The sequence below is a fragment of the Sparus aurata genome, chromosome 19 (assembly GCF_900880675.1).
Source record: "Sparus aurata chromosome 19, fSpaAur1.1, whole genome shotgun sequence".
Classification (NCBI taxonomy): Eukaryota; Metazoa; Chordata; class Actinopteri; order Spariformes; family Sparidae; genus Sparus; species Sparus aurata.
This window is the reverse complement of record NC_044205.1, coordinates 6,077,385-6,094,978: the sequence shown is the minus strand read 5'-3', so window position 1 is coordinate 6,094,978 and position 17,594 is coordinate 6,077,385. Positions and strand designations below refer to the sequence as shown.

Sequence of the window (17,594 nt, the reverse complement as noted above, 5' to 3'; positions counted from 1 at the left end):
ACTTTTAAAGACTAAGAAGTGGAAGTAGTTTAAGTGTCAGTGTTACAACCAGGTACCCTAACTGCAACACAACAATGACCAAAGTCACAAGGAGCACGTGTCTAGGGGTATTTATTTACAAAATAATATAAAACAGGGAATTTAAAGGAAATGAAGAATGTGAAATCAAAAGCAGGAAAACGGCAGGCCAACAGTTTGCGTGGAGGCACCCCTGGGATGAGAGAGAGCCCGAACACTGCAGGAAGACCTGCTCTTATAGGTAGTGGCTCCACCCCATGATTGAGATTCACACCTGAAACACATTAGGGATAGGCAGAGAACTAGAGCAGCCAAAAGAAAACACAAACAGGGAGAACTACACCACCCAGAGATGGAAGAGGACATAACACCTCCGCACCAAAATGGGGACTATAGTCTGCATCATTATATACAACAAAACAGTACATTTAGCCCACACATCCATTGTCGGGGTGTGTGGAGCACAATTTTACAAAGAAAAACAAGAAATACAGCAATGCTGTAAAAAGTGAAACGCACACACACACACCCAAACACAGTCAACCAGACACAACAGCTCAAACACACATGCATTCATACTCAAAACATGCACATCGAACTCACACAGTCTAATGCTAACACTCTTACAAAAAAACAAAACACCATGTCATACAGTTAATTCTAACCATAGAAATGAGAACAGGGACTAAGGTACCCTTGACAGAGCATCTGCAATGATGTTATCAGTACCGCGCACATGCTTGATCTCAATGTTAAAGGGCTGCGAGATCAAGCTCCACCGCATCAGACGCTGGTTAGCGTTTCTCATGCGGCACAGAAATTTCAGAGGGTCATGATCACTGTACACAACGATTTTAAGGGCAAGCGTCTCCTTTTCGATGATGGAACACCGCCGCTGGTGATTGTTAAACTTCTTAGAGAAGTAGCAGAAGGGGTGATGGACATTTCATGCAGCATCTTGCATAAGAACAGCGCCCGCACCCTGATTACTAGCGTCAACCGCCAGGGAAAAAGGTTTTGTGAACTCTGGTGCAGCCAACACAGGGGCAGAAATCAACAGTGCCTTGATGTTTTCAAAATCTTTTTGGCACTGCTCAGTCCACTGATGCGTTACTTTTGGGCTTAGCAAGTCTGTCGGTGGTGCCACTACAGAGGAAAAGTTTTCACAAAATCCACAATAGTAGCCCACCATACCTTAGAATCTCCGGAGCTCTTTGCGATCAGCAGGGGCAGGAAAATTGCAAATTGCATCAAGTGGACGCACCTGACCCCCTCCCATGACTCGGCTAAGTATGTAACTGTCGCTTTACCAAATTCGCACTTTGCCAAATTGATGGTAAGGTTGGCAGAGGAAAGACGTTGAAACAGCTGGCGAATTTGATCAATATGCATTGGCCATGACACACTCCAAAGAACCACATCGTCTAAGTAGGCATCACAACCTGGCATACCTGACAGTACGGTATTAATTAACCGCTGAAATGTCGCGGGAGCATTTCGCATTCCAAAGGCCATGACACGATAGGAAAGAAAGTCATCGGGCGTAACAAATGCGGAGATCTCCTTAGCCCTACTCGTAAGTGGTATCTGCCAGTAGCCTTTTAGCAAGTCAAACTTGCTCACGTAAACAGCTGATCCCACACGGTCAATGCAATCATCCAGCCTAGGCAATGGATAACAGTCAGGTTTAGTTAATGCATCAACACGCCTGTAATCAGTGCACAAACCTAGCGTACCATCAGACTTCCCAACAAGAATACATGGCGAACTCCATGCACTCATGCTGGGCTCAGCAATGTTATTCAACAGATTGTACTCAACTTCTTTCTTTAACACGGCCCGTTTCACCAGATTGACGCGGCATGGGTGTTGTTTAATTGGGACTGAATCCCCAACATCAATGTCATGGTCGATAACCTGAGTCTGTCGTGGCACATCACCAAAAAGTTCGAGAAATTGGTGAACCACTTTCAGGATATCAGCCCTCTCAGAGACGGAAAGGTGAGGAAGGTGATCTACTAAAACAGAGAGCATCTCTGTGTTGTTAAGACGCCCCTCAAATACAGCGCGAGACAGGCTACTCTCAAATAAGTCCTAACAGTCAGAAGTTGAGCCTCGTTCAAAATACGGCTTCAGGATGATAACATGACACAGACGCCTCTGCTGGCACCGGTCGGGAGTGGCAATCACGTAATCGCGATCAGAAACTTTGTGCTTTATCTCAAAGCACAAAGGACTGGACCAGTATATCGAGCTTGCAAAGTCGATCCAACAATGGGAAGAAGCACAAGAACTTGATCACTCACTTTAAAGTGGCGGACAACAGCCTTACGGTCATACCACGCCTTCATTCTACCTTGGGCTCGCTTTAGATTCTCTCGAGCCAGGTCATGAGCCCGGTGCAGACGAGAACGGAAATCTGAAACATAACTTAGGATGTCCTTTGCAGGAGAATGACTTAAAAACTGATCCTTTAAGATGGCCAAAGGACCTCACGGAGCGTGTGCAAAAACAAAATCAGCGGGACTAAACCCAAGTGACTCTGGTGTCACCTCTCGACAAGCAAACAGTAACCAGGGAACAGCATCTACCCAAGCTTTACCAGACCCCAAGCAATATGCACACAACATGCTCTTCAGCGTTTGGTGATAACGCTCCAGCGCACCCTGGCTTTTCAGGTTGATATGGGCTGGAGGATGAGGCAAGCTGAAACAATGAGGCAAGGAACACATCAACTTTCTGAGCATCAATTAGCTTCTCAGGAGACAGGTGCATAGTCTCGCTACTCACTTTACTCAATCTCTCAGACCCAGCACAAGAAGCACTGGGGGACTTAGGTGTCTTAAAATCATCATGGGCAACAAGAAAGCTGGAATGCGTTGCCACAGCACGCGTAACCTCGCAGGCAGGGAAAACATCAGGGTGTTGCTGTCCGCACTGATGGAATAAAGGCTTGTCTGAAACAGCAACATGAGACAACACTTCAGCATTATTTTTCCACACATTTCCTCCTCCAATGCTGTTCCCAAGAATAAAAGTTACATCTGGAATTGGCAGAGATTTGCGGATACCAACAGCAATGCTACCAGTAACTCACAGTTCAGCCCATCTCAAAGCCACGAACAAGAACACTGGTGCCGGTCTTTGACTCTTCAGACACCGGTAGAACCCCTTCCAACAGCAAGGTCAACGCAGCGCCAGTATCACGCAAAATGTGCACTGGGAAAAGATGTTCACTACCAGGCAAGGCCACGAAACCGTTGCTGAGAAAAGGCTTGTACCCAGACTTGGAGTCATTAGGAAATGCAACAACGGACGATGGTTGTGGAGTCGCTTTAATCAAACCCACGGCCTTAGCAGCCTGTTTCTTCTTCAACATGGCACATTCTGCCACTATATGCCCGGGATTTTTACAGTTATAACAGATAGCTCAGAATTACTGGAAGAATTACTTGACTTCTCTGTATGACTAGACTGGGAAGAGTCATACTTGTGCCCATCTTTAAAAAAACGCAATGGGTCAAGGCAAACTCATCTGCCAAGACTGCAGCTTTATGCAAGGTGTTAACCTGACGTTCATTAAGATAGGTCGACACAGCCATAGGTATACAATTCTTAAACTCTTCTACCAACATTAATTCACGCATCTTCGCCTGACTATTCACCTCCTTTGCACCAGTGATCAAAAAGCGCTTCTTTCTTGCGTGCAAACTCCATATAGGTTTAACGCTCAGTTTTCTACTGGCACCTAAAGTGCTGCCGGTGGCCTCTGGAACAAGCACACAGCAGCGGAGAATAGATGCCTTAACTTTGTTGTAGTCTGCACTTCCTGAGCATGGCCAGTTAAAACAGACTGAAACAACAGTGGCCATACATCTCTAGGCCACTTAAGAGTCAATGCCACCCTCTCAAAATGCGGAAAATACTTTTCTACATCCTTCTCAACAAATGTTGGTACGAGACGGATGTTCTTCGTTATGTCAAACGAGCCAGATTGAGCTAAATCAAGATTATCTTCTCTAGACGTCTCAACTCAAACTGATTTTCATCACCCTTTAAACGCAACCTCTCTCTTTCGTTATCAAGTTCCTTCTCTCTGATAGAAAGCTCTTTCAGCCGGATAGCTTCTTTCATATCTACAGGTGGCAACTTACCCTTTTCAACAAGAAAAGGAAGCATTATTGACTTAACTGTGCGTTTTAACCATTTGTCCGAGCTACTAAGCTCAATGTCAAACGCAGTTGCCACCTCTAACAGTTGATCCTTCGTGAGGCTATGTAATGCCTCCACCGACGGATTTTCAATAAAAACCTCAGCCACCGATGTCATGGTGACAGTCAACGAACAAACAAACAAACTCGAATGGCTGCAACTAGAATACAAAATACTAACAAGTGGCCATTAAATCCCCCAAAATGACCACAGCTTTCTCAAAAAGGCCTTTTAACTACACCACAACACTTAACAGGAGAATCAAAGTTTTAGACTAACGAATATGGGTAAAACCCATTAAATCACAGCAGCCCAAAGTCTAATCCAATACAGATCAACCTGTTACAACACTGAACTCGCAGTGCACAAGACTACAACTTAAAGCGACATCTAGTGAGCACCGGATGACTGGATGTTTCGAAATTACACCTCAACCCCTACCAAAACAAAAAAATTAACTCACCCTCTCTCTAGTCTTCGGTGGGTTCCCTACCCGGAATTACTGTTTAGCTCGTGATATGAGCACTGAACAACTGTCCAGTCATGTGCAAGTAGAAAGTAGTTGAAGTGTTAGCTTGTACAAAGCAGCCAAATCTGTTAAAATATTCATCTGTTAAATACATTTTAGTCATTCTAACAATGTCCACATGGAAAACACAACAAGAAAGGCACTTCAGGCTCTTTTAATTAAGTGGCACCAAGAGCAAGGCAGGATATGTTTCATATCATAATAACAGAGCCACACCTCTCCACTAATCATCCCCCAAGATGTTCAGTCAGGCACACGTTCAGAGTGGATGCTATTTCAGCCTGGACAAGCTCACATGTGGAGCCAGTCAGTGGGTCATTACTAGATAAACACTTCCAGACGGTCCATGTTTGCACTTAATATGACCTCTAGTGCGCAGAGGCATCTTGACGGGTCTGCTACGAGAGAAATGCTTAATGGCTGCGTCACCTTTACGGTCTGAAGATCTTTCAGAGGAGACAATGCTCAGAAAGATGTAAAGAAATAAGCATTAGCAGGGTTTGTCTCCTGCTCTGGGCTCTTTCACAGCCATCTTAGAACTAAAGTCCAGATATATGACATCCCCTATGAAAGATATCCGTCTTGTCTATTGAGAGAACAGCAGAGGGATCCAGTGCACATGGCCATGCCGTCTCTGCAGACACATAACAGAGTCTGAGCCACTGCACCATGGCCATAAATTCAGCTGAGGGGGTAGAGAATGAAACATAAAGATATTCATATATACACATAAAGGGAGTTAGAGGGAGGAAAACTGAGGCTAAAAGTTGTCTGATGTCTGTAATAGGCATGATGTGATTTCAGTATGAAGCAAACAGATTCTTTTACTTGTCTTTCAACCTTCAAAGAGTAAAAATGTTGTGTTGAGAAACAAAATGTTCTTAAAATATGTGGATTTGCATATGGAGTTCCTGCTAGGGTTTATGTATAATATGAACATGAAACGTCAAAACTGAATTTGAGGCCTTGAAGCATTGAATCCACTTATTCTGTTTTTGGTGAGTCAAACCGAGCTGTGCAGATTTGATTTACCATCACCAGCTTTACTGCACTGAGTTGAGCCGAGTCGCACCACCGAAGGACCTGCTCCAAAGTAGGGCCAAGCCACAACCACCCCGCCTCCAGGCAGGCTACGTGATGTCTTGTGACTGTGACCAACCGATAATAAGCACATTCTCCCCCTAAAATAAATGCTCAACTCATTAGAGTCAGTAGCCCTTTTCACACAGAGACGCCGCATTATCGCCGTTGTGGCAGTTTGACAGTTCTCGTCTTAAAGACAAACTGCTGTGTAATTCACACAGAAAATCAGCGCTGCGGCTCCTAAAGAGGCGTGGTGGTACACGTCATGATGATGATGTCTGTGTCTTTTTTTCAAGTCGTTTCCCCGGTGTCCTCCTATCTAAACATGTACCTGCTGACAGTTTGTAACAGCATCCATATGATTATAATGTGTAGTGATTGAGATCCTGACCCACCAAATATCCTGAAAAATGACAAAGTTACTTTTTTCGCTCTAAATCACATAATTACATAATCGCCATCACGTTTAGTTACTGCTGCTAAAAACACATTTCCGGTGATGCCGCTTCATGTTAAAGTTTTTAAATTACTAAATAATAGGGGGCCTTTATTGTGAAGAAGTTATAGTAAATTAAATTATGTTTGTAACTGAATTAGCAGAAGCACATTGGTGGTGGTGATTCTTTGATAGAACTGGGATTGGGACAAGAGCATCATTGCGTCAAGACAGACCTTCAAGCAGGCAGCCCAGTTGTGTTGGAAATGCAAATGGTGCGTTGAGTCAAACCGAGTAGAGCCAGGCCGTCAAATGTAATAGGTAAACAGCATCACTGGACATACTTTTTTTTCAAATTCAAGAACTCTGGTGTGTTTGTCTGTTGGGGACAGTTTCATTTTGTGAACACTTTATCCAAAACAAACTGCAACAAGACGACCTGAAGATGTATCTTAATTTGGTTCCAACAGAGACAGAGTGCTGTTTGGGGGCACAGCAGGATTGTGTGATAACAGACATGTGATGCTGGCATGAATTGAAGAGCAAGCACTAGAAAACTGTCAAGAAAGTGACCTTCTGTATAGTTATGCAAAATCATGTTGTAGCCATAAAAACATATTGTTATGTTTTGGATGCATCTCTTAACATCCATACGAATGTATAGAAGTACACACACAGAAGTACATGGGTAGTCACACATTGTCTGAGATGGATGTTTCTATTTTCGTCCACGAGGGGGAATATATTAGGCTTCAATTGAAAAATGCTGAGGCAACTGTTGATATTCAAGTAGTTACAGCAGTTGAAATGTTCATTTTGGTCTTGTGGTTAACACAAATGTGTGTTGAGCTTGTGTTCTACTCCATGTACTTTGGTTGTTCCTCATTGAAAAGTGAGCAATTGATTGAATACCAACGCAGTGGTAGAGATACAGATGAAAGTAATTGAGAGGGTGTTCTACACTCCCCATTGGTCCCGATCAAATGAAACAAATTACAGGTGTAAAGGTGAAATACAACCCAGGTTTTGATTTCAATTCAACTTCTCAACATTTCCCTTCTGGAACATTTCCAAGTAAATGAAATATCTGAATGTGTTGTACTATATTACATATTATTTTTTCAAAAGTAACTTCAAAAAATGTTATTTGATACAACAAATCTAGATATATTAGAAACTTGTAGCTACATTAAAAACAGACTTTCAATCAGAACAAACCGTGAGCAAAATCTGTCCTCTTATACTGTTAAAGTTGAGTGTTAATACAGTTCTCTAGATAGCATAAAAGTCATCATGCCTGTGTACCTTTAGTAGCACCCTGTGCCCCAAAGGGCCACTAAGGTCAGTTATAACAGACTTTAAACTTCAAGACACAATCCTGGACAAGAGCTGCAAACCTCGTTATCGACTTCCTTTCATAAGTGCCTTAAGTCTTTGAAACTTTACGGGTGCAAATAGATACACCAAGACTACACTGACCTTCTATAGCCATTGTACAGTGTATTAACACCCAGACACAGAAACACACACACCTCAGCATGGCTTTCCCCAAAATAAAACCAATAAGAGGTCTTAAGTAGGGAGCTTTACAGAAGGACATGTACAAGGAACATTCCACTCACAGATATTTCTGTGTTCAGGCTGCAAATCTGATGTTTAATGCTATGATGATTTTCCTACAATACCTTCAAAGCTCCATAAAGAGTTAGAAAGGGGCTCTACGATTCCACAGTGCTGACATTAAACCTGACATTTGCTAAAGCTATTTACTTTCTTCTATTAAACCTCATCACAGTCACATTGTCGATCTCTGGCTAATTCTTTATGGGAATAAAAAAAGACACCAAACAACAAAAACAGACCAAAAGACTTGAGAATACAAGGTCAGAAACGTTTTTCATTCTTTAAGACTTTTCCTTTTCCTGCTGCTGAATAAGAGACTAAAAACTGTGATTGTACTACAGACTGTCCAAACCCATAATCACAGTCATGATTAATTTGTTATTACATGAACCAATATAGCACCATCTGTTGCTCAATGATGATGTTACCCTTGTGGCATGTGACGCACCTTGATATCCTGAAACACGTCTACACTACCGGATTGAAACAGAGCCCTAGGGAAAGAAATATATACCCGAGTCAGTGCACACTTGGAGTCTTCAGCTGTTAAATAAACACATGCATGTGTGCTTCAGTGTGATACACACAGCACATCTGGTCAGGAGAGAGAGCTACAGCACCAGAATTCTTCATCGATCCCACTTGCCAGGGAATTTGTTTCCATCCCCGAGTGCAACAGACACCTTCCCAAGAACTGTCATCCTGGTGAAAGGGAATGCTCAAGGGGATGGAGAGACAGTGGTGGAAAGCTTGTGTGTCTCATTTCCCTTCAGAGTCAACACAGTGTGAGGTGAGCCAGCTGAGCAGAGGCTGCCATTAGTGAACTAAACCAAATGTAGCTGCACTGTTCGGTGTCTGGCAGGATACACCTTTTTCCTGAATAAGAGCTGGGAACTCAGTGAACTAGGATCTCCGTGGTGCAGGTCTGCTACGTTTCAACCACTAAATATCAATGGCATAGGTAACAGATTTTCCGCAAATTGATCATTCAAAGAAACAGTTCCTCCAAAAATGTATTCATTACGTACTCTGCCCCATGATGATGAAAAGCCAGGTGAAATTTTCTTTGGACTGCAAAACTTCACCTTTCCATCAGCATTGGGATGAGTAGTGGGGGGTGGGGTGTTTGTAGAAAGTAGCAGTGCATGCTTTGATGAACTCAAAGTGAATATTGTTTTCCAGTAATTTGTGTACTTAACCTTACCTATGTGCATGGAAGGTGATATCCTGCCTTGTAAGACTTACGTTTTTTTTCAAAGGCAGGTCTTTAGAAGATAAAGTACAAAAGTACTCAATACTACTGTTACTGTAATCTTGCATTGGCCAAGTGGAAAAGCCAGATTACTTTTGTGTTGGTGAGCAGAGTTTGTGGAAGTTGAGTTTTGTTTTATGGCTTCTTTTTTTACCATTACATTTTGTGAATTTATTGTTTACATGTATATTCAAAGGAATGTTTCACATTTTCAGCAAAATTTAGAGGTTAGGTTTAGGTAATACAAATACTTTGTTAGGTTTTAGAAAAGACCATGGGCCTGTAATTTAACCATCTCTGTTTGATGTTACAAGTGATGAGACACCCAACGCAAGCCGACAAGAACGCCCCTCAGGCAACGCTCAATGTGACACGGTAAGGCACCGCCCCTCATTGAAATATCAAGTTTTGTAGAGTATCAGTCTGTAAATCGGTCCTAGATGCAATTAGAGTTTAGGATAACATTAGAAGAGCTGGCCCACTCTTTGGCCCATACTCTAAAAGTCTTTTCTCTTCTTATGTTAAAAGCAGGTATGTATGGGAGCTTAACAACCAAAAAGGTTTACTCAGAGGGAAATAAGAATCTTACCTTACATTTTTCTATTATTATACTCATAGGACTAGCAACTCTACTACTAGCTTCCAATCTAAAGGATCCATGTAGAGAAACAAGTCAGCTTGAAACAATCACAAATTCAGCTGGAGACAGTATTTTCATGCAAATCCTGTAAACAATAGCTTCATTAGTTTGATAGCCACAAAAAAACTCCTGTGACAGTTGCCATGATTTCCGTCGGCAGAATCGATGGTTGTTGGCTAGAACTGAGAAGCCGCGTTTGTCTTCCTCTGTGTCAAATTAAAAAAACGTTGTTTAACGTTGTAAGATGCGTTATCATTTGTGGCCCTACCAAAGCTCAAGTCTGCAGTCAAAGCCAACAGTCAGACCACAGCTGAAAGCCCTATGTGCTATTAGTGCTTCATCATAAATCACCACTAAATAGATTTTGAACTGGGGCTGGTGGGTTTAAAATAAAGGGAAAGCTGTCAGGAAGGAGTAAACATGCACTTAAGACCTACCACGTGAGACCACCAGGACTAATCCTTCTGCAAGACTGTGGGGGCTACATAAAGCCTGAGGTAGTTTCATGTGAGTCTGCACACAAGGACAATTCACCCTTACCTGGCTTCAGACAGAATGACCAAAATCAAGTTATGGTAGACAGGCAAGTCATCACTCAAACCGTAACACTTGTTTACTGACTCAACCAGTGCTATATACATTATGATAATGCCTTTATTTTCTCTGTTTCATATTGTACCAATGTAATTGAATGTCTTAGGTTTGGGACTGTTGGTCAGCAGGGTCAAAATGACCCAATATCCTCCTTCAGCTTTGCTGATGAGTTTCAGCATCTTTCAGCTAATTTTTTTAGTTTTACAGCCCACAGCTTTGTAGTTTAATTAAACCCAATGCATCAAATCCTTTTCCAGCTGCCTTATCTAAAAACATCCGAAAAACTCACTGTGCACTTCCGGCTTAGCCTCAAACAGCAAAGTGAGAACTAGCTGGTGATCATAGTGGAGAGTTTTACAGCTTTAGTGCCAGATATTTTCCTTGGTTGAGGGTAACACAGAGCTAAAAGCATATTTGGACTTAAATGCATGCTTTTGTTGCTCTGTGTCTGACAGTGACAGAATCTAACTAAGCATTGTACCGTATTTAAGTAAAGTACAACCACATAAAAACTGTCCTTAGGTATTTCCATTTTCTGCTACTTTATTCCTCCACAAAAATAAATAATGGAGGCAAATATTGTACTTATTACTCAACTACATTTATTTAATAACTTGTTACTTCGAGACTTCTCGACATACATACAGACAGACAGGCTTTGGGGGACTTTTTATGACACTCTATATAATGGTATAAAAAGGCACACTGTGCTCACAGCTTACAACCCTGCTCACAAGTACGGGAAATACAAAACAACTAGAAATACTGCTTTAACAAAAAAAAAAGTGGCTCTTGGAAAAGCACCATTAAATAACTATGTCAGCTGAAATACAGCACTTCAAATGGTAAATAATGAGGATATTTAATTGAATTCAATCAAATTACCACAAACCAGACATTAAACCAGGGGCTTTCAGGGTACATGGCAGTTTCCAACTTTACGCAGGTGGATTTCCAACATTGTTGGACATGGAATTCGAAAACGTCATCTGCAATTCTGCAAAATTAAAATGGGCATTTTCCCTTTTCTGATGTTGTGTTCATCCAAAATGAATTTAAAAATTGATCAACAGATTGTTCAATAATTATTTTTTTTGTGAGCTGAGTATCACATGCGAATCTTACACTATCTTGCTACATGATGATACAGGCAAAACGGATTGAATTAACTCAGTTTAGATTGTTCTGCAGTGGACTTCACATCCTGTTGAGACACATTGTGCTGTGTCCAACTATGGTAACAGAACAGCAAACAAATGTAAGTCTTAGGTCAATCTAGGCCCTATTTAACTTGTTCACCCTGTGTTTGGTCAACCTGGCTGTTGACAAGAGGACATCCAGGCTAAAATAAGTCACTGAACAGCAGTATGAGGCATGTTCAGTCATGGTGCTTCTAGCAGTGAGACATTAATTCACACACACTCTGTTGTCAGTGTTCTGTGAAAACACACTGGGTTAGATTGACCCTGTAGTAATAGAGCAGCGGCTGGTAAACCTACAAGGAGTAACTCTCTTGTCATCTTGACAGGTGAATAAGCCATCAGAGCCAGAGCTCAACTCCCCTCAAAGGAAAATAAAACACTTGGTTTCTCTCTGAATTATTATCTGGACCCAGACACAACAATGATACATTGATACTCATGATGACACATGAACACACTGCACTTCCTCTCAACCCCAGTTTGAGATCAGTTGCTCCAGTCCTGAGCCAGTCAAATCACAGCGATTACCCCCACGGCAGTCTGACACCATGACAAACAGCTGAGAAAAGTGACGGTGACACACCCAGAGTGGCAGTCAACCACTTACAATGTGTAACACAAGACAGTCACAACATCTCCACTCTGCTTGCACTGACCCAGAGCCGGAAATCAGATCAGACCTCAGTCAATTAAGTAAAAGTTAAAATAAACCTATTACTCAGAGCATCATGATTAAATGGTGCATACAGCAGCATCTGAATAAATCTTCAGTTATGAAGTGAAGGCAGAGGCTCAATTATAACATGCATTTAGATTGTTGGGTGTTAACTATAAGATAAGACAAAGAGTGTATGAGTAACTATTTAAGACGGGTCTTGTATCAGTAGAAAAACTCGAGTGAAATGATTGGCGTGTGCGTGTGTGTGCATGTGTGTGCGCATGTGTGTGTGTGCGTGTGTGTGTTACCCTGTTAGGCAGCACTCTATTTACGTCTGTGTATCCTGACAGAGAGAGAGCAGGTGCAGTACAATGAACAACTGTGGTCTATCCAGCCGGTCACTCACCACTGAATTAATCACACATGGTGGAGCTCAGCAGTCCCAAAATCCAAAGCTCACTTAGACTATGCCTCAACTCACATATCCATGGATAAATGCACTGATGGAGGTATGAATTTCCAATGGACCACTTCCAGTCCAGAGTTTGGAAAGAACTACACATTTTAAGAGAACAATCTTATCATGTGATGGATCCCCAACACATGTTCAGTTTGCTCTAATTTGGTGCCGAGCTGCTTCTAGGTCAAAATGGAGAATCTGACATTGATCTAAAAGTAGCATCAGAGGGGGCTAAATTAACCAGACTGTACTCTAATTATTACCATAATCCAGAATGGAAACACATTCTCAAAAAAGTACATTTAAAATCACTAAAATCAATCCTAAAACCATCAAAATGTTAATCAAATTGATAAAACCATTAACAAAAAGTACACTGAAGTACAATGCTTCACTCAAAGTCATTGAGCAACTCTGACACACAACTAATCTTGTAGTCAATCACCAATTGAAAGCCACATACCTTTTTATCGTAGGTTATTGTCTCAAAGAGCCATTGACTCTTTAAACAAAAAAAACAAAAAAAAGCTTGAAGCCTTTCTGGTGGGTACAGTAAAAAGTTAGCTAAAAGACTTCACTGTTTCTACTGGTTCCACTGTCCCTGAGAAGGTCAGAGCTCTGGAGGCATGACTACTGGGACATAAAGATAGACTGGTTTTCAAGCACTGCCAGCCAACACTCGCCACCCCCCCACCCATTTTCTATCTACAACACTCCTTTAGAGGCACATGTGTGGCTAGATCCACGACAGGCATGAACCCGGGGTGGGCGGCTGGCTGATAAATTTAGAACGGTGCTTTCCCACCTTGTGAGCACCAGGCCAGATCAATCCACTGACAAAAGTGACAAATGGCAGTCATGAAGCCAATCAAGTTGAGGGCATTGGGAAGCCAAGATGAAGCAAAATGACCTCAGAGTCTTGTTTAAAAGCTAGAGATCATTGAATCACATGCATTAAAATAACTTTCCGCATTTATTTACAAACTATACACATGGTTGTGTTGCAACACACGTTTAGGTAGTGCTGAAGTGAGGAGTCCATCATAGAAATGTTAATCAATTAAGAATGTGATAACTGATGAGGTGTTTAAGGCCTACAATGGCAGTTATTTTCTCATTACAGCTTTACAAATGACTCAATGAATGCATCTATATAAAATAAGTTAAAAATAATACATCGGGTGGAAATTGAGCTGTTAAACAAACTAAAATAAACTGAGCTACTTGGGTAGTGGTGTCCTTAATTTAAAAAAAAATAATAATAATGGATCGTTATCAATAGTGAGGGTGTCCACAATTGAACAGATTGTGGTATTTAATGTTCTCTACATAACCACACTGACTAGCAGATACTTGTGACAAACTAAAGGAACAATGTAGCCAACTAGATGGCTATGCTGATTAGACAAATTTACTTAATGTCGCTTTCCTTTACTGATTACAGTTAAAAGAATGGCTGATATGCTATCATAAATGTGTTTTAGTGGGATAAATAGAAAAAAATCATAGACTGTTTCAAGTCTGGCTATAGTCTACAGAGTGTTTCAAATTCAGAAAAAAGACCACGAATTACATAATGGATTGTAATTAATCAAATTGTGACATTGTTTATTGGCTAAATTTAAAAAGTAGTCTAGAAGTTCCAACACTGATGAATCTCTGTAGATAGAATAGATTATTTCATTCATTGATTTTTAACATAAACTATAATCTACTGTTTTTGTAATCTTAGTCTGTAAAACATTGACTTAACGGGGAAAACTGAAAATACTTTGCAGCTTGTATCAAGTCACAGGGATACAGAGAGCTGTAACAGAGCTGGCTGAGCAATATATCAATATTACAAAATTATCGTTATTAAATAGCTTTATATCTTCAAAGATTTAGGATATCTTTACAGCATGACATGTCTTTTTCTGGTTTAAAAGGCTGCATTACTGTTAAGTGATGTTACTGTCTTAACATACCAGACTGTTCAACATGTTCTAATACACTTGTACTAGAACAAGAATGTCTGTACAAATGTTTTGAAATGGCATTTGAAATCAAGGAATTAGGTCACATAGAGCAGAATTTTCTTTGTACAATATTCAGATGTATCCAGTAGTATTAACACAAATCTTATTGTGTTAGTATTGTGTCATTTAGTCATTATATCCACATTACTTAATATAATTCATCAAAAATCTTACTGTGTTTTTGAAAGTAACAGTGATCCCTTCACTGTTAAAAATATATAAAAATATGTCATATATGTCAAAATATCAATAGAGGCATTTGGTCAAAAAAATTGTGATATCTGATTTTGTCACCTTGTCCTATCATTCATCCTTTTGAGAAGATTTCAAAATAGCGAGATATACATTATGCATCGTGATGTTATTTTAAGGCCATATAGCACAGCCTTACCTACATGTGATGTATTCCATCCACTACTGGGGTTTTAAACAATGTGTCTCAATGTCTCATTCATCATGCTGATGATTCGTCAGAGGTTCAAAAGCACAGTGGAGAAAGGCACCGGACAGGTGGACAGGAAGGAAGGGAATCGAACACACACAGAGACCCAAAAATAAGGACAAGGCTGTTTCAGCTGGCCAATGAACAAAGGACACACTGGGCAAAGTGAGGGCACAGGGACACTGCCAGTCGGAGGAAAAAGGGGAGCGAGGGAGACATAAAAGCAAAAGGCAGAGATCTTTAATTACATGTTTTTGAGGATCATAGTTTATTAGAAAAATTGGCTACAGAATCATTTGAATTGTCATTTTCTCACTATCATCATGAACAAAAACTGACTTTCATTCTGGTTTGGAGCTCCACGGCAAAGAGCTCCATCTAGTGTTGTGTACTAAGTACAACCACAATGATCCCCTAATCCCTTCTCCTTTCCTGGCTTTCCAAGTCCTCACACCACTTTATTCTCCAATCTATCAAACCGACTAATTTGTTTATGGCAGTGTGAAACCCTAACAATTTATTTGTGATTTTTTTTCAGCTGGTTCAGAAAGCAGGTCTGGGAACAGGGTCAATCTCTGAGGTTCTTCAGCAGGCTCTTTGTATTTTGAAAAAACTTTAAAAGCGATGGGGTTCGGCCACTCCAGAGCTAATTAGCAGGGCAGAAACATTAGTTCTTCCAAAGCCAGCAGAGAAATGTAAGAGTAAATGTGATTTCAATTCAGCCCCTTGTTAGATGAGAGCTGAATGTTGATTGTTAACATGCCCCGACTGTACTGAACTGTCAGCAAAACACACAAAACTGAGGGCAAAAAAACCTTGACTCCTGTTTTTCCATAAACAGTTACAGATAGACCACAACAATGTCTCGAGATGCAGAAAAACTGGAAATATGTGTACTAATAAACCCCCTCCTCTCCCTTACTGCCTTTGATGAGGGTCAGCCATGCAGGCAAACTCAGACTCAGCAGCTTTGTTTAAAAAGGAATGTTCTGTATAACATGCAGAGCTCATGAACGGGGGATGACTCTTCGGACAGAACAGACCAGACTAAGACCGTTCAGCCCTGAAACCATCCAGCAGCAGGAGACATCATTCAAACTAGGCACTGAGCCTGAACCACCAGCACCAATAAATAAAAGTCTGTTTAAAGTGTTGTGAAAGGAAATAAAAGATGGAGAATGAGAACAGACACACAAGAACAGGTTGGAGAGACAAAGACAAAAGAAACAAATCCATCTCATATGACTGGGATCAATAGCAGAAGTAGATTTATGGGTTAAGGATAGTAAAATGCTCGGTAGACTTTGGGATGGACATGTTTCATGATGCTAAAACTCTGTTTTTAAAGAAACGACGAGGAATTTTCAATTTTTGTTTATTCTAGCTGCCCCTTTGGACAAAAGCGGTACGACACCAGCACCTGCTGTTATAAAGATCTTTGTGCGTGTTGGTGAGACTTGCAATTTATTTTGGAAGCTAGTGACGGAGAGACAGCAGGATGGATCGCAACGAGTTAATGTATCTATATGTGATTTTATATGTGATAGATGTGATCGGACCTGAGCACAAGCATTAATAATAACTATATAAAAATGACAGTCTTGCCGCTGATGATCTCTTTCGCTATTACAGGTCATTTATAATCATCAGAGGAATTGATAATCACCAAAGGATTTTTTTGTACAGAAGTGCCCAAACATTTGACAGTTCCTTCATTAAAATATTTCCCATGCCTCATTTATGGGATAAATTGTTGATGAAGGTTCTCAGTCATCCAGGTCATGGTAATTCTAAGTGCCGTATCGTAGACAAGTGGACTTCAGTGGTTTTGGTTTCTTGAAGACCTTTCACCTCTCATCCACGAGGCTTCTTTAGTTAAAACTAACAGGACGGGAGATGCAGGCTTCCAAACTCTGCAAGGGAGTATCCTTACAGAGTCGTTAGGGACACCCATAACATCTGGTTAATTTTCAAAATAGAACACTCAAAAATCCCCAAAATAGATTTTTTTGGGGGGGATGTGTAATCTGTGCAATCTCTGGGTTAGTTTCAGAGTCGTTAGGGACACTTGTGAATCGTTGACTTAACCGGCCTTCATGTGGGTTGCTAGCGCTAGGTGAGCCCAGGTGGGAATGGTTGTTAAGCTGTCTGGGGAGAGAACTCAGTACTGCATTGTAGATGGGTAATAAGTAATGTTGTAAGTCAGCCCTTCTGTGGGTCAAACTGGAACGACCATCTTTGAACAGGAGCGTCAACTCCTCAGGTCAAGACTCTGCTGTCCACTTACGTGTGAAGGAGAAAAATCATTCCTTTGAGGACAACAATGTAAACTTCTTGGCCAGAGGAGACAGATGGATTCCTTTACTCCTCTTTAAAAACCATCTATGTCAAACCGTAAAACAACCATTTTAAAAAGCCTCTCTATGA

General features: G+C 41.0%; 1 protein-coding gene across 14 annotated transcripts in view; it reads right to left on the bottom strand.

Moving 5' to 3' along the window:
* svila (supervillin a) overlaps window positions 1-17,594 on the bottom strand; it is a 111,601-nt gene that overhangs the window by 55,922 nt on the left and 38,085 nt on the right. The gene's annotated exons all lie outside the window — the stretch shown is intronic.